A 22,858-nucleotide genomic window follows, 5' to 3' on the forward strand; every position below is an offset into this window, starting at 1 on the left:
TACTGGCCGTGAGCTACCCTTGGTGCACAAATATCGTTCCGACGATAACTTTTGATCCGCCCGTCAGATCGTAGCGATTCTTATATTGATTCGGGGGTACTCGGGAAGATTCATCGCGCGATGACAGCCCTGGCGGTCATCCGGCTTCCCGACATGCTCGGATCGTCCATCCGGTGTCATCTAGCAGGATTTTTTCGCACTTTCATTTAAACGGACTTCGTACGACAATGCGAGTGGAAACTCTTTATTACTTTGACAATGGAGAGGCATGCTGGGTGCGATCATACCAGCACAAATGCACTGGCTCCCATCAGAACTCCGAAGTGAAGCGTGCTTGGGCGAGAGTAGTACTAGGATGGGTGACCTCCTGGGAAGTCCTCGTGTTGCACCCCTGTCACTTTTTTCGGCTATCTACCACTTTTTTCGAACAATCTTTCGGTTCTGGAACATCGATGCGAACTGAAACGCACGTTTAGTGCGTCGCCTCCTACGTTTCGGTTCGGATCTTTTTATTTTCTTCCGGATGGTGAATTCAAACACGTCCGGTCTTTATTATGGCGGGGTGATAGTGTCGTTTGATTCGATAAACGGAATTCGTTCTGACATTTCATTTGCGGTCAAATTATAGCGGGGGTTTGTTTAGATTCAGTGACGTACAGGCTATAGCGGATGAGTGTACTAGTGGATGCGAGTCATGAATCCGGTCGGAAGGTGTTTACTGGCCGTGAGCTACCCTTGGTGCACAAATATCGTTCCGACGATAACTTTTGATCCGCCCGTCAGATCGTGGCGATTCTTATATTGATTCGGGGGTACTCGGGAAGATCCATCGCGCGATGACAGCCTTGGCAGTCATCCGGCTTCCCGACATGCTCGGATCGTCCATCCGGTGTCATCTAGCAGGATTTTTTCGCACTTTCATTTAAACGGACTTCGTACGACAATGCGAGTGGAAACTCTTTATTACTTTGACAATGGAGAGGCATGCTGGGTGCGATCATACCAGCACAAATGCACTGGCTCCCATCAGAACTCCGAAGTTAAGCGTGCTTGGGCGAGAGTAGTACTAGGATGGGTGACCTCCTGGGAAGTCCTCGTGTTGCACCCCTGTCACTTTTTTCGGCTATCTACCACTTTTTTCGAACAATCTTTCGGTTCTGGAACATCGATGCGAACTGAAACGCACGTTTAGTGCGTCGCCTCCTACGTTTCGGTTCGGATCTTTTTATTTTCTTCCGGATGGTGAATTCAAAGACGTCCGGTCTTTATTATGGCGGGGTGATAGTGTCGTTTGATTCGATAAACGGAATTCGTTCTGACATTTCATTTGCGGTCAAATTATAGCGGGGGTTTGTTTAGATTCAGTGACGTACAGGCTATAGCGGATGAGTGTACTAGTGGATGCGAGTCATGAATCCGGTCGGAAGGTGTTTACTGGCCGTGAGCTACCCTTGGTGCACAAATATCGTTCCGACGATAACTTTTGATCCGCCCGTCAGATCGTGGCGATTCTTATATTGATTCGGGGGTACTCGGGAAGATCCATCGCGCGATGACAGCCTTGGCAGTCATCCGGCTTCCCGACATGCTCGGATCGTCCATCCGGTGTCATCTAGCAGGATTTTTTCGCACTTTCATTTAAACGGACTTCGTACGACAATGCGAGTGGAAACTCTTTATTACTTTGACAATGGAGAGGCATGCTGGGTGCGATCATACCAGCACAAATGCACTGGATCCCATCAGAACTCCGAAGTTAAGCGTGCTTGGGCGAGAGTAGTACTAGGATGGGTGACCTCCTGGGAAGTCCTCGTGTTGCACCCCTGTCACTTTTTTCGGCTATCTACCACTTTTTTCGAACAATCTTTCGGTTCTGGAACATCTATGCGAACTGAAACGCACGTTTAGTGCGTCGCCTCCTACGTTTCGGTTCGGATCTTTTTATTTTCTTCCGGATGGTGAATTCAAACACGTCCGGTCTTTATTATGGCGGGGTGATAGTGTCGTTTGATTCGATAAACGGAATTCGTTCTGACATTTCATTTGCGGTCAAATTATAGCGGGGGTTTGTTTAGATTCAGTGACGTACAGGCTATAGCGGATGAGTGTACTAGTGGATGCGAGTCATGAATCCGGTCGGAAGGTGTTTACTGGCCGTGAGCTACCCTTGGTGCACAAATATCGTTCCGACGATAACTTTTGATCCGCCCGTCAGATCGTGGCGATTCTTATATTGATTCGGGGGTACTCGGGAAGATCCATCGCGCGATGACAGCCTTGGCAGTCATCCGGCTTCCCGACATGCTCGGATCGTCCATCCGGTGTCATCTAGCAGGATTTTTTCGCACTTTCATTTAAACGGACTTCGTACGACAATGCGAGTGGAAACTCTTTATTACTTTGACAATGGAGAGGCATGCTGGGTGCGATCATACCAGCACAAATGCACTGGATCCCATCAGAACTCCGAAGTTAAGCGTGCTTGGGCGAGAGTAGTACTAGGATGGGTGACCTCCTGGGAAGTCCTCGTGTTGCACCCCTGTCACTTTTTTCGGCTATCTACCACTTTTTTCGAACAATCTTTCGGTTCTGGAACATCTATGCGAACTGAAACGCACGTTTAGTGCGTCGCCTCCTACGTTTCGGTTCGGATCTTTTTATTTTCTTCCGGATGGTGAATTCAAAGACGTCCGGTCTTTATTATGGCGGGGTGATAGTGTCGTTTGATTCGATAAACGGAATTCGTTCTGACATTTCATTTGCGGTCAAATTATAGCGGGGGTTTGTTTAGATTCAGTGACGTACAGGCTATAGCGGATGAGTGTACTAGTGGATGCGAGTCATGAATCCGGTCGGAAGGTGTTTACTGGCCGTGAGCTACCCTTGGTGCACAAATATCGTTCCGACGATAACTTTTGATCCGCCCGTCAGATCGTAGCGATTCTTATATTGATTCGGGGGTACTCGGGAAGATTCATCGCGCGATGACAGCCCTGGCGGTCATCCGGCTTCCCGACATGCTCGGATCGTCCATCCGGTGTCATCTAGCAGGATTTTTTCGCACTTTCATTTAAACGGACTTCGTACGACAATGCGAGTGGAAACTCTTTATTACTTTGACAATGGAGAGGCATGCTGGGTGCGATCATACCAGCACAAATGCACTGGCTCCCATCAGAACTCCGAAGTGAAGCGTGCTTGGGCGAGAGTAGTACTAGGATGGGTGACCTCCTGGGAAGTCCTCGTGTTGCACCCCTGTCACTTTTTTCGGCTATCTACCACTTTTTTCGAACAATCTTTCGGTTCTGGAACATCGATGCGAACTGAAACGCACGTTTAGTGCGTCGCCTCCTACGTTTCGGTTCGGATCTTTTTATTTTCTTCCGGATGGTGAATTCAAACACGTCCGGTCTTTATTATGGCGGGGTGATAGTGTCGTTTGATTCGATAAACGGAATTCGTTCTGACATTTCATTTGCGGTCAAATTATAGCGGGGGTTTGTTTAGATTCAGTGACGTACAGGCTATAGCGGATGAGTGTACTAGTGGATGCGAGTCATGAATCCGGTCGGAAGGTGTTTACTGGCCGTGAGCTACCCTTGGTGCACAAATATCGTTCCGACGATAACTTTTGATCCGCCCGTCAGATCGTGGCGATTCTTATATTGATTCGGGGGTACTCGGGAAGATCCATCGCGCGATGACAGCCCTGGCGGTCATCCGGCTTCCCGACATGCTCGGATCGTCCATCCGGTGTCATCTAGCAGGATTTTTTCGCACTTTCATTTAAACGGACTTCGTACGACAGTGCGAGTGGAAACTCTTTATTACTTTGACAATGGAGAGGCATGCTGGGTGCGATCATACCAGCACAAATGCACTGGATCCCATCAGAACTCCGAAGTTAAGCGTGCTTGGGCGAGAGTAGTACTAGGATGGGTGACCTCCTGGGAAGTCCTCGTGTTGCACCCCTGTCACTTTTTTCGGCTATCTACCACTTTTTTCGAACAATCTTTCGGTTCTGGAACATCGATGCGAACTGAAACGCACGTTTAGTGCGACGCCTCCTACGTTTCGGTTCCGATCTTTTTATTTTCTTCCGGATGGTGAATTAAAATACGTCCGGTCTTTATTATGGCGGGGTGATAGTGTCGTTTGATTCGATAAACGGAATTCGTTCTGACATTTCATTTGCGGTCAAATTATAGCGGGGGTTTGTTTAGATTCAGTGACGTACAGGCAATAGCGGATGAGTGTACTAGTTGATGCGAGTCATGAATCCGGTCGGAAGGTGTTTACTGGCCGTGAGCTACCCTTGGTGCACAAATATCGTTCCGACGATAACTTTTGATCCGCCCGTCAGATCGTGGCGATTCTTATATTGATTCGGGGGTACTCGGGAAGAATCTTCGCGCGATGACAGCCTTGGCGGTCATCCGGCTTCCCGACATGCTCGGATCGTCCATCCGGTGTCATCTAGCAGGATTTTTTCGCACTTTCATTTAAACGGACTTCGTACGACAGTGCGAGTGGAAACTCTTTATTACTTTGACAATGGAGAGGCATGCTGGGTGCGATCATACCAGCACAAATGCACTGGATCCCATCAGAACTCCGAAGTTAAGCGTGCTTGGGCGAGAGTAGTACTAGGATGGGTGACCTCCTGGGAAGTCCTCGTGTTGCACCCCTGTCACTTTTTTCGGCTATCTACCACTTTTTTCGAACAATCTTTCGGTTCTGGAACATCGATGCGAACTGAAACGCACGTTTAGTGCGTCGCCTCCTACGTTTCGGTTCGGATCTTTTTATTTTCTTCCGGATGGTGAATTCAAAGACGTCCGGTCTTTATTATGGCGGGGTGATAGTGTCGTTTGATTCGATAAACGGAATTCGTTCTGACATTTCATTTGCGGTCAAATTATAGCGGGGGTTTGTTCAGATTCAGTGACGTACAGGCTATAGCGGATGAGTGTACTAGTGGATGCGAGTCATGAATCCGGTCGGAAGGTGTTTACTGGCCGTGAGCTACCCTTGGTGCACAAATATCGTTCCGACGATAACTTTTGATCCGCCCGTCAGATCGTGGCGATTCTTATGTTGATTCGGGGGTACTCGGGAAGATTCTTCGCGCGATGACAGCCCTGGCGGTCATCCGGCTTCCCGACATGCTCGGATCGTCCATCCGGTGTCATCTAGCAGGATTTTTTCGCACTTTCATTTAAACGGACTTCGTACGACAGTGCGAGTGGAAACTCTTTATTACTTTGACAATGGAGAGGCATGCTGGGTGCGATCATACCAGCACAAATGCACTGGATCCCATCAGAACTCCGAAGTTAAGCGTGCTTGGGCGAGAGTAGTACTAGGATGGGTGACCTCCTGGGAAGTCCTCGTGTTGCACCCCTGTCACTTTTTTCGGCTATCTACCACTTTTTTTCGAACAATCTTTCGGTTCTGGAACATCGATGCGAACTGAAACGCACGTTTAGTGCGTCGCCTCCTACGTTTCGGTTCGGATCTTTTTATTTTCTTCCGGATGGTGAATTCAAACACGTCCGGTCTTTATTATGGCGGGGTGATAGTGTCGTTTGATTCGATAAACGGAATTCGTTCTGACATTTCATTTGCGGTCAAATTATAGCGGGGGTTTGTTTAGATTCAGTGACGTACAGGCTATAGCGGATGAGTGTACTAGTGGATGCGAGTCATGAATCCGGTCGGAAGGTGTTTACTGGCCGTGAGCTACCCTTGGTGCACAAATATCGTTCCGACGATAACTTTTGATCCGCCCGTCAGATCGTGGCGATTCTTATATTGATTCGGGGGTACTCGGGAAGATTCTTCGCGCGATGACAGCCTTGGCGGTCATCCGGCTTCCCGACATGCTCGGATCGTCCATCCGGTGTCATCTAGCAGGATTTTTTCGCACTTTCATTTAAACGGACTTCGTACGACAGTGCGAGTGGAAACTCTTTATTACTTTGACAATGGAGAGGCATGCTGGGTGCGATCATACCAGCACAAATGCACTGGATCCCATCAGAACTCCGAAGTTAAGCGTGCTTGGGCGAGAGTAGTACTAGGATGGGTGACCTCCTGGGAAGTCCTCGTGTTGCACCCCTGTCACTTTTTTCGGCTATCTACCACTTTTTTCGAACAATCTTTCGGTTCTGGAACATCGATGCGAACTGAAACGCACGTTTAGTGCGTCGCCTCCTACGTTTCGGTTCGGATCTTTTTATTTTCTTCCGGATGGTGAATTCAAATACGTCCGGTCTTTATTATGGCGGGGTGATAGTGTCGTTTGATTCGATAAACGGAATTCGTTCTGACATTTCATTTGCGGTCAAATTATAGCGGGGGTTTGTTCAGATTCAGTGACGTACAGGCTATAGCGGATGAGTGTACTAGTGGATGCGAGTCATGAATCCGGTCGGAAGGTGTTTACTGGCCGTGAGCTACCCTTGGTGCACAAATATCGTTCCGACGATAACTTTTGATCCGCCCGTCAGATCGTGGCGATTCTTATATTGATTCGGGGGTACTCGGGAAGATTCTTCGCGCGATGACAGCCTTGGCGGTCATCCGGCTTCCCGACATGCTCGGATCGTCCATCCGGTGTCATCTAGCAGGATTTTTTCGCACTTTCATTTAAACGGACTTCGTACGACAGTGCGAGTGGAAACTCTTTATTACTTTGACAATGGAGAGGCATGCTGGGTGCGATCATACCAGCACAAATGCACTGGATCCCATCAGAACTCCGAAGTTAAGCGTGCTTGGGCGAGAGTAGTACTAGGATGGGTGACCTCCTGGGAAGTCCTCGTGTTGCACCCCTGTCACTTTTTTCGGCTATCTACCACTTTTTTCGAACAATCTTTCGGTTCTGGAACATCGATGCGAACTGAAACGCACGTTTAGTGCGTCGCCTCCTACGTTTCGGTTCGGATCTTTTTATTTTCTTCCGGATGGTGAATTCAAAGACGTCCGGTCTTTATTATGGCGGGGTGATAGTGTCGTTTGATTCGATAAACGGAATTCGTTCTGACATTTCATTTGCGGTCAAATTATAGCGGGGGTTTGTTTAGATTCAGTGACGTACAGGCTATAGCGGATGAGTGTACTAGTGGATGCGAGTCATGAATCCGGTCGGAAGGTGTTTACTGGCCGTGAGCTACCCTTGGTGCACAAATATCGTTCCGACGATAACTTTTGATCCGCCCGTCAGATCGTAGCGATTCTTATATTGATTCGGGGGTACTCGGGAAGATTCATCGCGCGATGACAGCCCTGGCGGTCATCCGGCTTCCCGACATGCTCGGATCGTCCATCCGGTGTCATCTAGCAGGATTTTTTCGCACTTTCATTTAAACGGACTTCGTACGACAATGCGAGTGGAAACTCTTTATTACTTTGACAATGGAGAGGCATGCTGGGTGCGATCATACCAGCACAAATGCACTGGCTCCCATCAGAACTCCGAAGTTAAGCGTGCTTGGGCGAGAGTAGTACTAGGATGGGTGACCTCCTGGGAAGTCCTCGTGTTGCACCCCTGTCACTTTTTTCGGCTATCTACCACTTTTTTCGAACAATCTTTCGGTTCTGGAACATCGATGCGAACTGAAACGCACGTTTAGTGCGTCGCCTCCTACGTTTCGGTTCGGATCTTTTTATTTTCTTCCGGATGGTGAATTCAAACACGTCCGGTCTTTATTATGGCGGGGTGATAGTGTCGTTTGATTCGATAAACGGAATTCGTTCTGACATTTCATTTGCGGTCAAATTATAGCGGGGGTTTGTTTAGATTCAGTGACGTACAGGCTATAGCGGATGAGTGTACTAGTGGATGCGAGTCATGAATCCGGTCGGAAGGTGTTTACTGGCCGTGAGCTACCCTTGGTGCACAAATATCGTTCCGACGATAACTTTTGATCCGCCCGTCAGATCGTAGCGATTCTTATATTGATTCGGGGGTACTCGGGAAGATTCATCGCGCGATGACAGCCCTGGCGGTCATCCGGCTTCCCGACATGCTCGGATCGTCCATCCGGTGTCATCTAGCAGGATTTTTTCGCACTTTCATTTAAACGAACTTCGTACGACAATGCGAGTGGAAACTCTTTATTACTTTGACAATGGAGAGGCATGCTGGGTGCGATCATACCAGCACAAATGCACTGGCTCCCATCAGAACTCCGAAGTTAAGCGTGCTTGGGCGAGAGTAGTACTAGGATGGGTGACCTCCTGGGAAGTCCTCGTGTTGCACCCCTGTCACTTTTTTCGGCTATCTACCACTTTTTTCGAACAATCTTTCGGTTCTGGAACATCGATGCGAACTGAAACGCACGTTTAGTGCGTCGCCTCCTACGTTTCGGTTCGGATCTTTTTATTTTCTTCCGGATGGTGAATTCAAACACGTCCGGTCTTTATTATGGCGGGGTGATAGTGTCGTTTGATTCGATAAACGGAATTCGTTCTGACATTTCATTTGCGGTCAAATTATAGCGGGGGTTTGTTTAGATTCAGTGACGTACAGGCTATAGCGGATGAGTGTACTAGTGGATGCGAGTCATGAATCCGGTCGGAAGGTGTTTACTGGCCGTGAGCTACCCTTGGTGCACAAATATCGTTCCGACGATAACTTTTGATCCGCCCGTCAGATCGTAGCGATTCTTATATTGATTCGGGGGTACTCGGGAAGATCCATCGCGCGATGACAGCCCTGGCGGTCATCCGGCTTCCCGACATGCTCGGATCGTCCATCCGGTGTCATCTAGCAGGATTTTTTCGCACTTTCATTTAAACGGACTTCGTACGACAGTGCGAGTGGAAACTCTTTATTACTTTGACAATGGAGAGGCATGCTGGGTGCGATCATACCAGCACAAATGCACTGGATCCCATCAGAACTCCGAAGTTAAGCGTGCTTGGGCGAGAGTAGTACTAGGATGGGTGACCTCCTGGGAAGTCCTCGTGTTGCACCCCTGTCACTTTTTTCGGCTATCTACCACTTTTTTCGAACAATCTTTCGGTTCTGGAACATCGATGCGAACTGAAACGCACGTTTAGTGCGACGCCTCCTACGTTTCGGTTCCGATCTTTTTATTTTCTTCCGGATGGTGAATTAAAATACGTCCGGTCTTTATTATGGCGGGGTGATAGTGTCGTTTGATTCGATAAACGGAATTCGTTCTGACATTTCATTTGCGGTCAAATTATAGCGGGGGTTTGTTTAGATTCAGTGACGTACAGGCAATAGCGGATGAGTGTACTAGTGGATGCGAGTCATGAATCCGGTCGGAAGGTGTTTACTGGCCGTGAGCTACCCTTGGTGCACAAATATCGTTCCGACGATAACTTTTGATCCGCCCGTCAGATCGTGGCGATTCTTATATTGATTCGGGGGTACTCGGGAAGATTCTTCGCGCAATGACAGCCCTGGCGGTCATCCGGCTTCCCGACATGCTCGGATCGTCCATCCGGTGTCATCTAGCAGGATTTTTTCGCACTTTCATTTAAACGGACTTCGTACGACAGTGCGAGTGGAAACTCTTTATTACTTTGACAATGGAGAGGCATGCTGGGTGCGATCATACCAGCACAAATGCACTGGATCCCATCAGAACTCCGAAGTTAAGCGTGCTTGGGCGAGAGTAGTACTAGGATGGGTGACCTCCTGGGAAGTCCTCGTGTTGCACCCCTGTCACTTTTTTCGGCTATCTACCACTTTTTTCGAACAATCTTTCGGTTCTGGAAGATCTATGCGAACTGAAACGCACGTTTAGTGCGTCGCCTCCTACGTTTCGGTTCGGATCTTTTTATTTTCTTCCGGATGGTGAATTCAAACACGTCCGGTCTTTATTATGGCGGGGTGATAGTGTCGTTTGATTCGATAAACGGAATTCGTTCTGACATTTCATTTGCGGTCAAATTATAGCGGGGGTTTGTTTAGATTCAGTGACGTACAGGCTATAGCGGATGAGTGTACTAGTGGATGCGAGTCATGAATCCGGTCGGAAGGAGTTTACTGGCCGTGAGCTACCCTTGGTGCACAAATATCGTTCCGACGATAACTTTTGATCCGCCCGTCAGATCGTAGCGATTCTTATATTGATTCGGGGGTACTCGGGAAGATTCATCGCGCGATGACAGCCCTGGCGGTCATCCGGCTTCCCGACATGCTCGGATCGTCCATCCGGTGTCATCTAGCAGGATTTTTTCGCACTTTCATTTAAACGAACTTCGTACGACAATGCGAGTGGAAACTCTTTATTACTTTGACAATGGAGAGGCATGCTGGGTGCGATCATACCAGCACAAATGCACTGGCTCCCATCAGAACTCCGAAGTTAAGCGTGCTTGGGCGAGAGTAGTACTAGGATGGGTGACCTCCTGGGAAGTCCTCGTGTTGCACCCCTGTCACTTTTTTCGGCTATCTACCACTTTTTTCGAACAATCTTTCGGTTCTGGAACATCGATGCGAACTGAAACGCACGTTTAGTGCGTCGCCTCCTACGTTTCGGTTCGGATCTTTTTATTTTCTTCCGGATGGTGAATTCAAACACGTCCGGTCTTTATTATGGCGGGGTGATAGTGTCGTTTGATTCGATAAACGGAATTCGTTCTGACATTTCATTTGCGGTCAAATTATAGCGGGGGTTTGTTTAGATTCAGTGACGTACAGGCTATAGCGGATGAGTGTACTAGTGGATGCGAGTCATGAATCCGGTCGGAAGGTGTTTACTGGCCGTGAGCTACCCTTGGTGCACAAATATCGTTCCGACGATAACTTTTGATCCGCCCGTCAGATCGTAGCGATTCTTATATTGATTCGGGGGTACTCGGGAAGATCCATCGCGCGATGACAGCCCTGGCGGTCATCCGGCTTCCCGACATGCTCGGATCGTCCATCCGGTGTCATCTAGCAGGATTTTTTCGCACTTTCATTTAAACGGACTTCGTACGACAGTGCGAGTGGAAACTCTTTATTACTTTGACAATGGAGAGGCATGCTGGGTGCGATCATACCAGCACAAATGCACTGGATCCCATCAGAACTCCGAAGTTAAGCGTGCTTGGGCGAGAGTAGTACTAGGATGGGTGACCTCCTGGGAAGTCCTCGTGTTGCACCCCTGTCACTTTTTTCGGCTATCTACCACTTTTTTCGAACAATCTTTCGGTTCTGGAACATCGATGCGAACTGAAACGCACGTTTAGTGCGACGCCTCCTACGTTTCGGTTCCGATCTTTTTATTTTCTTCCGGATGGTGAATTAAAATACGTCCGGTCTTTATTATGGCGGGGTGATAGTGTCGTTTGATTCGATAAACGGAATTCGTTCTGACATTTCATTTGCGGTCAAATTATAGCGGGGGTTTGTTTAGATTCAGTGACGTACAGGCAATAGCGGATGAGTGTACTAGTGGATGCGAGTCATGAATCCGGTCGGAAGGTGTTTACTGGCCGTGAGCTACCCTTGGTGCACAAATATCGTTCCGACGATAACTTTTGATCCGCCCGTCAGATCGTGGCGATTCTTATATTGATTCGGGGGTACTCGGGAAGATTCTTCGCGCAATGACAGCCCTGGCGGTCATCCGGCTTCCCGACATGCTCGGATCGTCCATCCGGTGTCATCTAGCAGGATTTTTTCGCACTTTCATTTAAACGGACTTCGTACGACAGTGCGAGTGGAAACTCTTTATTACTTTGACAATGGAGAGGCATGCTGGGTGCGATCATACCAGCACAAATGCACTGGATCCCATCAGAACTCCGAAGTTAAGCGTGCTTGGGCGAGAGTAGTACTAGGATGGGTGACCTCCTGGGAAGTCCTCGTGTTGCACCCCTGTCACTTTTTTCGGCTATCTACCACTTTTTTCGAACAATCTTTCGGTTCTGGAACATCGATGCGAACTGAAACGCACGTTTAGTGCGTCGCCTCCTACGTTTCGGTTCGGATCTTTTTATTTTCTTCCGGATGGTGAATTCAAAGACGTCCGGTCTTTATTATGGCGGGGTGATAGTGTCGTTTGATTCGATAAACGGAATTCGTTCTGACATTTCATTTGCGGTCAAATTATAGCGGGGGTTTGTTTAGATTCAGTGACGTACAGGCTATAGCGGATGAGTGTACTAGTGGATGCGAGTCATGAATCCGGTCGGAAGGTGTTTACTGGCCGTGAGCTACCCTTGGTGCACAAATATCGTTCCGACGATAACTTTTGATCCGCCCGTCAGATCGTAGCGATTCTTATATTGATTCGGGGGTACTCGGGAAGATTCATCGCGCGATGACAGCCCTGGCGGTCATCCGGCTTCCCGACATGCTCGGATCGTCCATCCGGTGTCATCTAGCAGGATTTTTTCGCACTTTCATTTAAACGGACTTCGTACGACAATGCGAGTGGAAACTCTTTATTACTTTGACAATGGAGAGGCATGCTGGGTGCGATCATACCAGCACAAATGCACTGGCTCCCATCAGAACTCCGAAGTTAAGCGTGCTTGGGCGAGAGTAGTACTAGGATGGGTGACCTCCTGGGAAGTCCTCGTGTTGCACCCCTGTCACTTTTTTCGGCTATCTACCACTTTTTTCGAAAATCTTTCGGTTCTGGAACATCGATGCGAACTGAAACGCACGTTTAGTGCGTCGCCTCCTACGTTTCGGTTCGGATCTTTTTATTTTCTTCCGGATGGTGAATTCAAACACGTCCGGTCTTTATTATGGCGGGGTGATAGTGTCGTTTGATTCGATAAACGGAATTCGTTCTGACATTTCATTTGCGGTCAAATTATAGCGGGGGTTTGTTTAGATTCAGTGACGTACAGGCTATAGCGGATGAGTGTACTAGTGGATGCGAGTCATGAATCCGGTCGGAAGGTGTTTACTGGCCGTGAGCTACCCTTGGTGCACAAATATCGTTCCGACGATAACTTTTGATCCGCCCGTCAGATCGTGGCGATTCTTATATTGATTCGGGGGTACTCGGGAAGATCCATCGCGCGATGACAGCCCTGGCGGTCATCCGGCTTCCCGACATGCTCGGATCGTCCATCCGGTGTCATCTAGCAGGATTTTTTCGCACTTTCATTTAAACGGACTTCGTACGACAGTGCGAGTGGAAACTCTTTATTACTTTGACAATGGAGAGGCATGCTGGGTGCGATCATACCAGCACAAATGCACTGGATCCCATCAGAACTCCGAAGTTAAGCGTGCTTGGGCGAGAGTAGTACTAGGATGGGTGACCTCCTGGGAAGTCCTCGTGTTGCACCCCTGTGACTTTTTTCGGCTATCTACCACTTTTTTCGAACAATCTTTCGGTTCTGGAACATCGATGCGAACTGAAACGCACGTTTAGTGCGACGCCTCCTACGTTTCGGTTCCGATCTTTTTATTTTCTTCCGGATGGTGAATTAAAATACGTCCGGTCTTTATTATGGCGGGGTGATAGTGTCGTTTGATTCGATAAACGGAATTCGTTCTGACATTTCATTTGCGGTCAAATTATAGCGGGGGTTTGTTTAGATTCAGTGACGTACAGGCAATAGCGGATGAGTGTACTAGTGGATGCGAGTCATGAATCCGGTCGGAAGGTGTTTACTGGCCGTGAGCTACCCTTGGTGCACAAATATCGTTCCGACGATAACTTTTGATCCGCCCGTCAGATCGTGGCGATTCTTATATTGATTCGGGGGTACTCGGGAAGATTCTTCGCGCGATGACAGCCTTGGCGGTCATCCGGCTTCCCGACATGCTCGGATCGTCCATCCGGTGTCATCTAGCAGGATTTTTTCGCACTTTCATTTAAACGGACTTCGTACGACAGTGCGAGTGGAAACTCTTTATTACTTTGACAATGGAGAGGCATGCTGGGTGCGATCATACCAGCACAAATGCACTGGATCCCATCAGAACTCCGAAGTTAAGCGTGCTTGGGCGAGAGTAGTACTAGGATGGGTGACCTCCTGGGAAGTCCTCGTGTTGCACCCCTGTCACTTTTTTCGGCTATCTACCACTTTTTTCGAACAATCTTTCGGTTCTGGAACATCGATGCGAACTGAAACGCACGTTTAGTGCGTCGCCTCCTACGTTTCGGTTCGGATCTTTTTATTTTCTTCCGGATGGTGAATTCAAAGACGTCCGGTCTTTATTATGGCGGGGTGATAGTGTCGTTTGATTCGATAAACGGAATTCGTTCTGACATTTCATTTGCGGTCAAATTATAGCGGGGGTTTGTTTAGATTCAGTGACGTACAGGCTATAGCGGATGAGTGTACTAGTGGATGCGAGTCATGAATCCGGTCGGAAGGTGTTTACTGGCCGTGAGCTACCCTTGGTGCACAAATATCGTTCCGACGATAACTTTTGATCCGCCCGTCAGATCGTAGCGATTCTTATGTTGATTCGGGGGTACTCGGGAAGATTCATCGCGCGATGACAGCCCTGGCGGTCATCCGGCTTCCCGACATGCTCGGATCGTCCATCCGGTGTCATCTAGCAGGATTTTTTCGCACTTTCATTTAAACGGACTTCGTACGACAATGCGAGTGGAAACTCTTTATTACTTTGACAATGGAGAGGCATGCTGGGTGCGATCATACCAGCACAAATGCACTGGCTCCCATCAGAACTCCGAAGTTAAGCGTGCTTGGGCGAGAGTAGTACTAGGATGGGTGACCTCCTGGGAAGTCCTCGTGTTGCACCCCTGTCACTTTTTTCGGCTATCTACCACTTTTTTCGAACAATCTTTCGGTTCTGGAACATCGATTCGAACTGAAACGCACGTTTAGTGCGTCGCCTCCTACGTTTCGGTTCGGATCTTTTTATTTTCTTCCGGATGGTGAATTCAAACACGCCCGGTCTTTATTATGGCGGGGTGATAGTGTCGTTTGATTCGATAAACGGAATTCGTTCTGACATTTCATTTGCGGTCAAATTATAGCGGGGGTTTGTTTAGATTCAGTGACGTACAGGCTATAGCGGATGAGTGTACTAGTGGATGCGAGTCATGAATCCGGTCGGAAGGTGTTTACTGGCCGTGAGCTACCCTTGGTGCACAAATATTGTTCCGACGATAACTTTTGATCCGCCCGTCAGATCGTGGCGATTCTTATATTGATTCGGGGGTACTCGGGAAGATCCATCGCGCGATGACAGCCTTGGCGGTCATCCGGCTTCCCGACATGCTCGGATCGTCCATCCGGTGTCATCTAGCAGGATTTTTTCGCACTTTCATTTAAACGGACTTCGTACGACAATGCGAGTGGAAACTCTTTATTACTTTGACAATGGAGAGGCATGCTGGGTGCGATCATACCAGCACAAATGCACTGGCTCCCATCAGAACTCCGAAGTTAAGCGTGCTTGGGCGAGAGTAGTACTAGGATGGGTGACCTCCTGGGAAGTCCTCGTGTTGCACCCCTGTCACTTTTTTCGGCTATCTACCACTTTTTTCGAACAATCTTTCGGTTCTGGAACATCGATGCGAACTGAAACGCACGTTTAGTGCGTCGCCTCCTACGTTTCGGTTCGGATCTTTTTATTTTCTTCCGGATGGTGAATTCAAACACGCCCGGTCTTTATTATGGCGGGGTGATAGTGTCGTTTGATTCGATAAACGGAATTCGTTCTGACATTTCATTTGCGGTCAAATTATAGCGGGGGTTTGTTTAGATTCAGTGACGTACAGGCTATAGCGGATGAGTGTACTAGTGGATGCGAGTCATGAATCCGGTCGGAAGGTGTTTACTGGCCGTGAGCTACCCTTGGTGCACAAATATTGTTCCGACGATAACTTCTGATCCGCCCGTCAGATCGTGGCGATTCTTATATTGATTCGGGGGTACTCGGGAAGATCCATCGCGCGATGACAGCCCTGGCGGTCATCCGGCTTCCCGACATGCTCGGATCGTCCATCCGGTGTCATCTAGCAGGATTTTTTCGCACTTTCATTTAAACGGACTTCGTACGACAGTGCGAGTGGAAACTCTTTATTACTTTGACAATGGAGAGGCATGCTGGGTGCGATCATACCAGCACAAATGCACTGGATCCCATCAGAACTCCGAAGTTAAGCGTGCTTGGGCGAGAGTAGTACTAGGATGGGTGACCTCCTGGGAAGTCCTCGTGTTGCACCCCTGTCACTTTTTTCGGCTATCTACCACTTTTTTTCGAACAATCTTTCGGTTCTGGAACATCGATGCGAACTGAAACGCACGTTTAGTGCGTCGCCTCCTACGTTTCGGTTCGGATCTTTTTATTTTCTTCCGGATGGTGAATTCAAATACGTCCGGTCTTTATTATGGCGGGGTGATAGTGTCGTTTGATTCGATAAACGGAATTCGTTCTGACATTTCATTTGCGGTCAAATTATAGCGGGGGTTTGTTCAGATTCAGTGACGTACAGGCTATAGCGGATGAGTGTACTAGTGGATGCGAGTCATGAATCCGGTCGGAAGGTGTTTACTGGCCGTGAGCTACCCTTGGTGCACAAATATCGTTCCGACGATAACTTTTGATCCTCCCGTCAGATCGTGGCGATTCTTATATTGATTCGGGGGTACTCGGGAAGATTCTTCGCGCGATGACAGCCTTGGCGGTCATCCGGCTTCCCGACATGCTCGGATCGTCCATCCGGTGTCATCTAGCAGGATTTTTTCGCACTTTCATTTAAACGGACTTCGTACGACAGTGCGAGTGGAAACTCTTTATTACTTTGACAATGGAGAGGCATGCTGGGTGCGATCATACCAGCACAAATGCACTGGATCCCATCAGAACTCCGAAGTTAAGCGTGCTTGGGCGAGAGTAGTACTAGGATGGGTGACCTCCTGGGAAGTCCTCGTGTTGCACCCCTGTCACTTTTTTCGGCTATCTACCACTTTTTTCGAACAATCTTTCGGTTCTGGAACATCGATGCGAACTGAAACGCACGTTTAGTGCGACGCCTCCTACGTTTCGGTTCCGATCTTTTTATTTTCTTCCGGATGGTGAATTAAAATACGTCCGGTCTTTATTATGGCGGGGTGATAGTGTCGTTTGATTCGATAAACGGAATTCGTTCTGACATTTCATTTGCGGTCAAATTATAGCGGGGGTTTGTTTAGATTCAGTGACGTACAGGCAATAGCGGATGAGTGTACTAGTGGATGCGAGTCATGAATCCGGTCGGAAGGTGTTTACTGGCCGTGAGCTACCCTTGGTGCACAAATATCGTTCCGACGATAACTTTTGATCCGCCCGTCAGATCGTGGCGATTCTTATATTGATTCGGGGGTACTCGGGAAGATTCTTCGCGCAATGACAGCCCTGGCGGTCATCCGGCTTCCCGACATGCTCGGATCGTCCATCCGGTGTCATCTAGCAGGATTTTTTCGCACTTTCATTTAAACGGACTTCGTACGACAGTGCGAGTGGAAACTCTTTATTACTTTGACAATGGAGAGGCATGCTGGGTGCGATCATACCAGCACAAATGCACTGGATCCCATCAGAACTCCGAAGTTAAGCGTGCTTGGGCGAGAGTAGTACTAGGATGGGTGACCTCCTGGGAAGTCCTCGTGTTGCACCCCTGTCACTTTTTTCGGCTATCTACCACTTTTTTCGAACAATCTTTCGGTTCTGGAACATCGATGCGAACTGAAACGCACGTTTAGTGCGTCGCCTCCTACGTTTCGGTTCGGATCTTTTTATTTTCTTCCGGATGGTGAATTCAAAGACGTCCGGTCTTTATTATGGCGGGGTGATAGTGTCGTTTGATTCGATAAACGGAATTCGTTCTGACATTTCATTTGCGGTCAAATTATAGCGGGGGTTTGTTTAGATTCAGTGACGTACAGGCTATAGCGGATGAGTGTACTAGTGGATGCGAGTCATGAATCCGGTCGGAAGGTGTTTACTGGCCGTGAGCTACCCTTGGTGCACAAATATCGTTCCGACGATAACTTTTGATCCGCCCGTCAGATCGTAGCGATTCTTATATTGATTCGGGGGTACTCGGGAAGATTCATCGCGCGATGACAGCCCTGGCGGTCATCCGGCTTCCCGACATGCTCGGATCGTCCATCCGGTGTCATCTAGCAGGATTTTTTCGCACTTTCATTTAAACGGACTTCGTACGACAATGCGAGTGGAAACTCTTTATTACTTTGACAATGGAGAGGCATGCTGGGTGCGATCATACCAGCACAAATGCACTGGCTCCCATCAGAACTCCGAAGTTAAGCGTGCTTGGGCGAGAGTAGTACTAGGATGGGTGACCTCCTGGGAAGTCCTCGTGTTGCACCCCTGTCACTTTTTTCGGCTATCTACCACTTTTTTCGAAAATCTTTCGGTTCTGGAACATCGATGCGAACTGAAACGCACGTTTAGTGCGTCGCCTCCTACGTTTCGGTTCGGATCTTTTTATTTTCTTCCGGATGGTGAATTCAAACACGTCCGGTCTTTATTATGGCGGGGTGATAGTGTCGTTTGATTCGATAAACGGAATTCGTTCTGACATTTCATTTGCGGTCAAATTATAGCGGGGGTTTGTTTAGATTCAGTGACGTACAGGCTATAGCGGATGAGTGTACTAGTGGATGCGAGTCATGAATCCGGTCGGAAGGTGTTTACTGGCCGTGAGCTACCCTTGGTGCACAAATATCGTTCCGACGATAACTTTTGATCCGCCCGTCAGATCGTGGCGATTCTTATATTGATTCGGGGGTACTCGGGAAGATCCATCGCGCGATGACAGCCCTGGCGGTCATCCGGCTTCCCGACATGCTCGGATCGTCCATCCGGTGTCATCTAGCAGGATTTTTTCGCACTTTCATTTAAACGGACTTCGTACGACAGTGCGAGTGGAAACTCTTTATTACTTTGACAATGGAGAGGCATGCTGGGTGCGATCATACCAGCACAAATGCACTGGATCCCATCAGAACTCCGAAGTTAAGCGTGCTTGGGCGAGAGTAGTACTAGGATGGGTGACCTCCTGGGAAGTCCTCGTGTTGCACCCCTGTGACTTTTTTCGGCTATCTACCACTTTTTTCGAACAATCTTTCGGTTCTGGAACATCGATGCGAACTGAAACGCACGTTTAGTGCGACGCCTCCTACGTTTCGGTTCCGATCTTTTTATTTTCTTCCGGATGGTGAATTAAAATACGTCCGGTCTTTATTATGGCGGGGTGATAGTGTCGTTTGATTCGATAAACGGAATTCGTTCTGACATTTCATTTGCGGTCAAATTATAGCGGGGGTTTGTTTAGATTCAGTGACGTACAGGCAATAGCGGATGAGTGTACTAGTGGATGCGAGTCATGAATCCGGTCGGAAGGTGTTTACTGGCCGTGAGCTACCCTTGGTGCACAAATATCGTTCCGACGATAACTTTTGATCCGCCCGTCAGATCGTGGCGATTCTTATATTGATTCGGGGGTACTCGGGAAGATTCTTCGCGCGATGACAGCCTTGGCGGTCATCCGGCTTCCCGACATGCTCGGATCGTCCATCCGGTGTCATCTAGCAGGATTTTTTCGCACTTTCATTTAAACGGACTTCGTACGACAGTGCGAGTGGAAACTCTTTATTACTTTGACAATGGAGAGGCATGCTGGGTGCGATCATACCAGCACAAATGCACTGGATCCCATCAGAACTCCGAAGTTAAGCGTGCTTGGGCGAGAGTAGTACTAGGATGGGTGACCTCCTGGGAAGTCCTCGTGTTGCACCCCTGTCACTTTTTTCGGCTATCTACCACTTTTTTCGAACAATCTTTCGGTTCTGGAACATCGATGCGAACTGAAACGCACGTTTAGTGCGTCGCCTCCTACGTTTCGGTTCGGATCTTTTTATTTTCTTCCGGATGGTGAATTCAAAGACGTCCGGTCTTTATTATGGCGGGGTGATAGTGTCGTTTGATTCGATAAACGGAATTCGTTCTGACATTTCATTTGCGGTCAAATTATAGCGGGGGTTTGTTTAGATTCAGTGACGTACAGGCTATAGCGGATGAGTGTACTAGTGGATGCGAGTCATGAATCCGGTCGGAAGGTGTTTACTGGCCGTGAGCTACCCTTGGTGCACAAATATCGTTCCGACGATAACTTTTGATCCGCCCGTCAGATCGTAGCGATTCTTATGTTGATTCGGGGGTACTCGGGAAGATTCATCGCGCGATGACAGCCCTGGCGGTCATCCGGCTTCCCGACATGCTCGGATCGTCCATCCGGTGTCATCTAGCAGGATTTTTTCGCACTTTCATTTAAACGGACTTCGTACGACAATGCGAGTGGAAACTCTTTATTACTTTGACAATGGAGAGGCATGCTGGGTGCGATCATACCAGCACAAATGCACTGGCTCCCATCAGAACTCCGAAGTTAAGCGTGCTTGGGCGAGAGTAGTACTAGGATGGGTGACCTCCTGGGAAGTCCTCGTGTTGCACCCCTGTCACTTTTTTCGGCTATCTACCACTTTTTTCGAACAATCTTTCGGTTCTGGAACATCGATTCGAACTGAAACGCACGTTTAGTGCGTCGCCTCCTACGTTTCGGTTCGGATCTTTTTATTTTCTTCCGGATGGTGAATTCAAACACGCCCGGTCTTTATTATGGCGGGGTGATAGTGTCGTTTGATTCGATAAACGGAATTCGTTCTGACATTTCATTTGCGGTCAAATTATAGCGGGGGTTTGTTTAGATTCAGTGACGTACAGGCTATAGCGGATGAGTGTACTAGTGGATGCGAGTCATGAATCCGGTCGGAAGGTGTTTACTGGCCGTGAGCTACCCTTGGTGCACAAATATCGTTCCGACGATAACTTTTGATCCGCCCGTCAGATCGTAGCGATTCTTATATTGATTCGGGGGTACTCGGGAAGATCCATCGCGCGATGACAGCCCTGGCGGTCATCCGGCTTCCCGACATGCTCGGATCGTCCATCCGGTGTCATCTAGCAGGATTTTTTCGCACTTTCATTTAAACGGACTTCGTACGACAGTGCGAGTGGAAACTCTTTATTACTTTGACAATGGAGAGGCATGCTGGGTGCGATCATACCAGCACAAATGCACTGGATCCCATCAGAACTCCGAAGTTAAGCGTGCTTGGGCGAGAGTAGTACTAGGATGGGTGACCTCCTGGGAAGTCCTCGTGTTGCACCCCTGTCACTTTTTTCGGCTATCTACCACTTTTTTCGAACAATCTTTCGGTTCTGGAACATCGATGCGAACTGAAACGCACGTTTAGTGCGACGCCTCCTACGTTTCGGTTCCGATCTTTTTATTTTCTTCCGGATGGTGAATTAAAATACGTCCGGTCTTTATTATGGCGGGGTGATAGTGTCGTTTGATTCGATAAACGGAATTCGTTCTGACATTTCATTTGCGGTCAAATTATAGCGGGGGTTTGTTTAGATTCAGTGACGTACAGGCAATAGCGGATGAGTGTACTAGTGGATGCGAGTCATGAATCCGGTCGGAAGGTGTTTACTGGCCGTGAGCTACCCTTGGTGCACAAATATCGTTCCGACGATAACTTTTGATCCGCCCGTCAGATCGTGGCGATTCTTATATTGATTCGGGGGTACTCGGGAAGATTCTTCGCGCAATGACAGCCCTGGCGGTCATCCGGCTTCCCGACATGCTCGGATCGTCCATCCGGTGTCATCTAGCAGGATTTTTTCGCACTTTCATTTAAACGGACTTCGTACGACAGTGCGAGTGGAAACTCTTTATTACTTTGACAATGGAGAGGCATGCTGGGTGCGATCATACCAGCACAAATGCACTGGATCCCATCAGAACTCCGAAGTTAAGCGTGCTTGGGCGAGAGTAGTACTAGGATGGGTGACCTCCTGGGAAGTCCTCGTGTTGCACCCCTGTCACTTTTTTCGGCTATCTACCACTTTTTTCGAACAATCTTTCGGTTCTGGAACATCGATGCGAACTGAAACGCACGTTTAGTGCGTCGCCTCCTACGTTTCGGTTCGGATCTTTTTATTTTCTTCCGGATGGTGAATTCAAAGACGTCCGGTCTTTATTATGGCGGGGTGATAGTGTCGTTTGATTCGATAAACGGAATTCGTTCTGACATTTCATTTGCGGTCAAATTATAGCGGGGGTTTGTTTAGATTCAGTGACGTACAGGCTATAGCGGATGAGTGTACTAGTGGATGCGAGTCATGAATCCGGTCGGAAGGTGTTTACTGGCCGTGAGCTACCCTTGGTGCACAAATATCGTTCCGACGATAACTTTTGATCCGCCCGTCAGATCGTAGCGATTCTTATATTGATTCGGGGGTACTCGGGAAGATTCATCGCGCGATGACAGCCCTGGCGGTCATCCGGCTTCCCGACATGCTCGGATCGTCCATCCGGTGTCATCTAGCAGGATTTTTTCGCACTTTCATTTAAACGGACTTCGTACGACAATGCGAGTGGAAACTCTTTATTACTTTGACAATGGAGAGGCATGCTGGGTGCGATCATACCAGCACAAATGCACTGGCTCCCATCAGAACTCCGAAGTTAAGCGTGCTTGGGCGAGAGTAGTACTAGGATGGGTGACCTCCTGGGAAGTCCTCGTGTTGCACCCCTGTCACTTTTTTCGGCTATCTACCACTTTTTTCGAAAATCTTTCGGTTCTGGAACATCGATGCGAACTGAAACGCACGTTTAGTGCGTCGCCTCCTACGTTTCGGTTCGGATCTTTTTATTTTCTTCCGGATGGTGAATTCAAACACGTCCGGTCTTTATTATGGCGGGGTGATAGTGTCGTTTGATTCGATAAACGGAATTCGTTCTGACATTTCATTTGCGGTCAAATTATAGCGGGGGTTTGTTTAGATTCAGTGACGTACAGGCTA

The 22,858-nt window shown here is 48.4% G+C and overlaps 32 non-coding genes across 32 annotated transcripts; all 32 read left to right on the forward strand.

Annotated features, from left to right (window-relative positions):
- Positions 1 to 273: 273 nt before the first annotated feature.
- Positions 274 to 392, forward strand: LOC143874638 (5S ribosomal RNA). The gene has a single exon (XR_013249311.1). It is a non-coding gene; the product is annotated as a 5S ribosomal RNA (ribosomal RNA).
- A 597-nt stretch (positions 393 to 989) lies between these two features.
- Positions 990 to 1,108, forward strand: LOC143874243 (5S ribosomal RNA). Its single transcript, XR_013248930.1, has one exon. It is a non-coding gene; the product is annotated as a 5S ribosomal RNA (ribosomal RNA).
- A 597-nt stretch (positions 1,109 to 1,705) lies between these two features.
- LOC143871705 (5S ribosomal RNA) lies at positions 1,706 to 1,824 on the forward strand. Its single transcript, XR_013246465.1, has one exon. It is a non-coding gene; the product is annotated as a 5S ribosomal RNA (ribosomal RNA).
- A 597-nt stretch (positions 1,825 to 2,421) lies between these two features.
- Positions 2,422 to 2,540, forward strand: LOC143871706 (5S ribosomal RNA). Its single transcript, XR_013246466.1, has one exon. It is a non-coding gene; the product is annotated as a 5S ribosomal RNA (ribosomal RNA).
- A 597-nt stretch (positions 2,541 to 3,137) lies between these two features.
- On the forward strand, positions 3,138 to 3,256 carry LOC143874639 (5S ribosomal RNA). The gene has a single exon (XR_013249312.1). It is a non-coding gene; the product is annotated as a 5S ribosomal RNA (ribosomal RNA).
- Positions 3,257 to 3,853: 597 nt separating this feature from the next.
- On the forward strand, positions 3,854 to 3,972 carry LOC143871707 (5S ribosomal RNA). Its single transcript, XR_013246467.1, has one exon. It is a non-coding gene; the product is annotated as a 5S ribosomal RNA (ribosomal RNA).
- Positions 3,973 to 4,569: 597 nt separating this feature from the next.
- LOC143871708 (5S ribosomal RNA) lies at positions 4,570 to 4,688 on the forward strand. Its single transcript, XR_013246468.1, has one exon. It is a non-coding gene; the product is annotated as a 5S ribosomal RNA (ribosomal RNA).
- A 597-nt stretch (positions 4,689 to 5,285) lies between these two features.
- Positions 5,286 to 5,404, forward strand: LOC143871709 (5S ribosomal RNA). The gene has a single exon (XR_013246469.1). It is a non-coding gene; the product is annotated as a 5S ribosomal RNA (ribosomal RNA).
- A 598-nt stretch (positions 5,405 to 6,002) lies between these two features.
- Positions 6,003 to 6,121, forward strand: LOC143871710 (5S ribosomal RNA). Its single transcript, XR_013246470.1, has one exon. It is a non-coding gene; the product is annotated as a 5S ribosomal RNA (ribosomal RNA).
- Positions 6,122 to 6,718: 597 nt separating this feature from the next.
- LOC143871713 (5S ribosomal RNA) lies at positions 6,719 to 6,837 on the forward strand. Its single transcript, XR_013246472.1, has one exon. It is a non-coding gene; the product is annotated as a 5S ribosomal RNA (ribosomal RNA).
- A 597-nt stretch (positions 6,838 to 7,434) lies between these two features.
- Positions 7,435 to 7,553, forward strand: LOC143874244 (5S ribosomal RNA). The gene has a single exon (XR_013248931.1). It is a non-coding gene; the product is annotated as a 5S ribosomal RNA (ribosomal RNA).
- A 597-nt stretch (positions 7,554 to 8,150) lies between these two features.
- On the forward strand, positions 8,151 to 8,269 carry LOC143874245 (5S ribosomal RNA). Its single transcript, XR_013248932.1, has one exon. It is a non-coding gene; the product is annotated as a 5S ribosomal RNA (ribosomal RNA).
- Positions 8,270 to 8,866: 597 nt separating this feature from the next.
- Positions 8,867 to 8,985, forward strand: LOC143871714 (5S ribosomal RNA). Its single transcript, XR_013246473.1, has one exon. It is a non-coding gene; the product is annotated as a 5S ribosomal RNA (ribosomal RNA).
- A 597-nt stretch (positions 8,986 to 9,582) lies between these two features.
- Positions 9,583 to 9,701, forward strand: LOC143871715 (5S ribosomal RNA). Its single transcript, XR_013246474.1, has one exon. It is a non-coding gene; the product is annotated as a 5S ribosomal RNA (ribosomal RNA).
- A 597-nt stretch (positions 9,702 to 10,298) lies between these two features.
- On the forward strand, positions 10,299 to 10,417 carry LOC143874246 (5S ribosomal RNA). Its single transcript, XR_013248933.1, has one exon. It is a non-coding gene; the product is annotated as a 5S ribosomal RNA (ribosomal RNA).
- A 597-nt stretch (positions 10,418 to 11,014) lies between these two features.
- On the forward strand, positions 11,015 to 11,133 carry LOC143871716 (5S ribosomal RNA). Its single transcript, XR_013246475.1, has one exon. It is a non-coding gene; the product is annotated as a 5S ribosomal RNA (ribosomal RNA).
- A 597-nt stretch (positions 11,134 to 11,730) lies between these two features.
- Positions 11,731 to 11,849, forward strand: LOC143871717 (5S ribosomal RNA). Its single transcript, XR_013246476.1, has one exon. It is a non-coding gene; the product is annotated as a 5S ribosomal RNA (ribosomal RNA).
- A 597-nt stretch (positions 11,850 to 12,446) lies between these two features.
- Positions 12,447 to 12,565, forward strand: LOC143874247 (5S ribosomal RNA). Its single transcript, XR_013248934.1, has one exon. It is a non-coding gene; the product is annotated as a 5S ribosomal RNA (ribosomal RNA).
- Positions 12,566 to 13,161: 596 nt separating this feature from the next.
- Positions 13,162 to 13,280, forward strand: LOC143871718 (5S ribosomal RNA). Its single transcript, XR_013246477.1, has one exon. It is a non-coding gene; the product is annotated as a 5S ribosomal RNA (ribosomal RNA).
- A 597-nt stretch (positions 13,281 to 13,877) lies between these two features.
- On the forward strand, positions 13,878 to 13,996 carry LOC143871719 (5S ribosomal RNA). Its single transcript, XR_013246478.1, has one exon. It is a non-coding gene; the product is annotated as a 5S ribosomal RNA (ribosomal RNA).
- A 597-nt stretch (positions 13,997 to 14,593) lies between these two features.
- On the forward strand, positions 14,594 to 14,712 carry LOC143874249 (5S ribosomal RNA). Its single transcript, XR_013248936.1, has one exon. It is a non-coding gene; the product is annotated as a 5S ribosomal RNA (ribosomal RNA).
- Positions 14,713 to 15,309: 597 nt separating this feature from the next.
- Positions 15,310 to 15,428, forward strand: LOC143874250 (5S ribosomal RNA). Its single transcript, XR_013248937.1, has one exon. It is a non-coding gene; the product is annotated as a 5S ribosomal RNA (ribosomal RNA).
- Positions 15,429 to 16,025: 597 nt separating this feature from the next.
- LOC143871720 (5S ribosomal RNA) lies at positions 16,026 to 16,144 on the forward strand. Its single transcript, XR_013246479.1, has one exon. It is a non-coding gene; the product is annotated as a 5S ribosomal RNA (ribosomal RNA).
- Positions 16,145 to 16,742: 598 nt separating this feature from the next.
- Positions 16,743 to 16,861, forward strand: LOC143871721 (5S ribosomal RNA). Its single transcript, XR_013246480.1, has one exon. It is a non-coding gene; the product is annotated as a 5S ribosomal RNA (ribosomal RNA).
- Positions 16,862 to 17,458: 597 nt separating this feature from the next.
- On the forward strand, positions 17,459 to 17,577 carry LOC143871722 (5S ribosomal RNA). The gene has a single exon (XR_013246481.1). It is a non-coding gene; the product is annotated as a 5S ribosomal RNA (ribosomal RNA).
- Positions 17,578 to 18,174: 597 nt separating this feature from the next.
- Positions 18,175 to 18,293, forward strand: LOC143874251 (5S ribosomal RNA). The gene has a single exon (XR_013248938.1). It is a non-coding gene; the product is annotated as a 5S ribosomal RNA (ribosomal RNA).
- A 596-nt stretch (positions 18,294 to 18,889) lies between these two features.
- On the forward strand, positions 18,890 to 19,008 carry LOC143871724 (5S ribosomal RNA). The gene has a single exon (XR_013246483.1). It is a non-coding gene; the product is annotated as a 5S ribosomal RNA (ribosomal RNA).
- A 597-nt stretch (positions 19,009 to 19,605) lies between these two features.
- Positions 19,606 to 19,724, forward strand: LOC143871725 (5S ribosomal RNA). The gene has a single exon (XR_013246484.1). It is a non-coding gene; the product is annotated as a 5S ribosomal RNA (ribosomal RNA).
- A 597-nt stretch (positions 19,725 to 20,321) lies between these two features.
- Positions 20,322 to 20,440, forward strand: LOC143874252 (5S ribosomal RNA). The gene has a single exon (XR_013248939.1). It is a non-coding gene; the product is annotated as a 5S ribosomal RNA (ribosomal RNA).
- Positions 20,441 to 21,037: 597 nt separating this feature from the next.
- Positions 21,038 to 21,156, forward strand: LOC143871726 (5S ribosomal RNA). Its single transcript, XR_013246485.1, has one exon. It is a non-coding gene; the product is annotated as a 5S ribosomal RNA (ribosomal RNA).
- Positions 21,157 to 21,753: 597 nt separating this feature from the next.
- On the forward strand, positions 21,754 to 21,872 carry LOC143871727 (5S ribosomal RNA). The gene has a single exon (XR_013246486.1). It is a non-coding gene; the product is annotated as a 5S ribosomal RNA (ribosomal RNA).
- Positions 21,873 to 22,469: 597 nt separating this feature from the next.
- On the forward strand, positions 22,470 to 22,588 carry LOC143874253 (5S ribosomal RNA). The gene has a single exon (XR_013248940.1). It is a non-coding gene; the product is annotated as a 5S ribosomal RNA (ribosomal RNA).
- Positions 22,589 to 22,858: the final 270 nt, after the last annotated feature.

Source organism: Tasmannia lanceolata, unplaced genomic scaffold (genome assembly GCF_043159265.1).
Source record: "Tasmannia lanceolata isolate RefF3 unplaced genomic scaffold, GAP_Taslan_0.1 ptg000003l, whole genome shotgun sequence".
NCBI classification, from domain to species: Eukaryota; Viridiplantae; Streptophyta; class Magnoliopsida; order Canellales; family Winteraceae; genus Tasmannia; species Tasmannia lanceolata.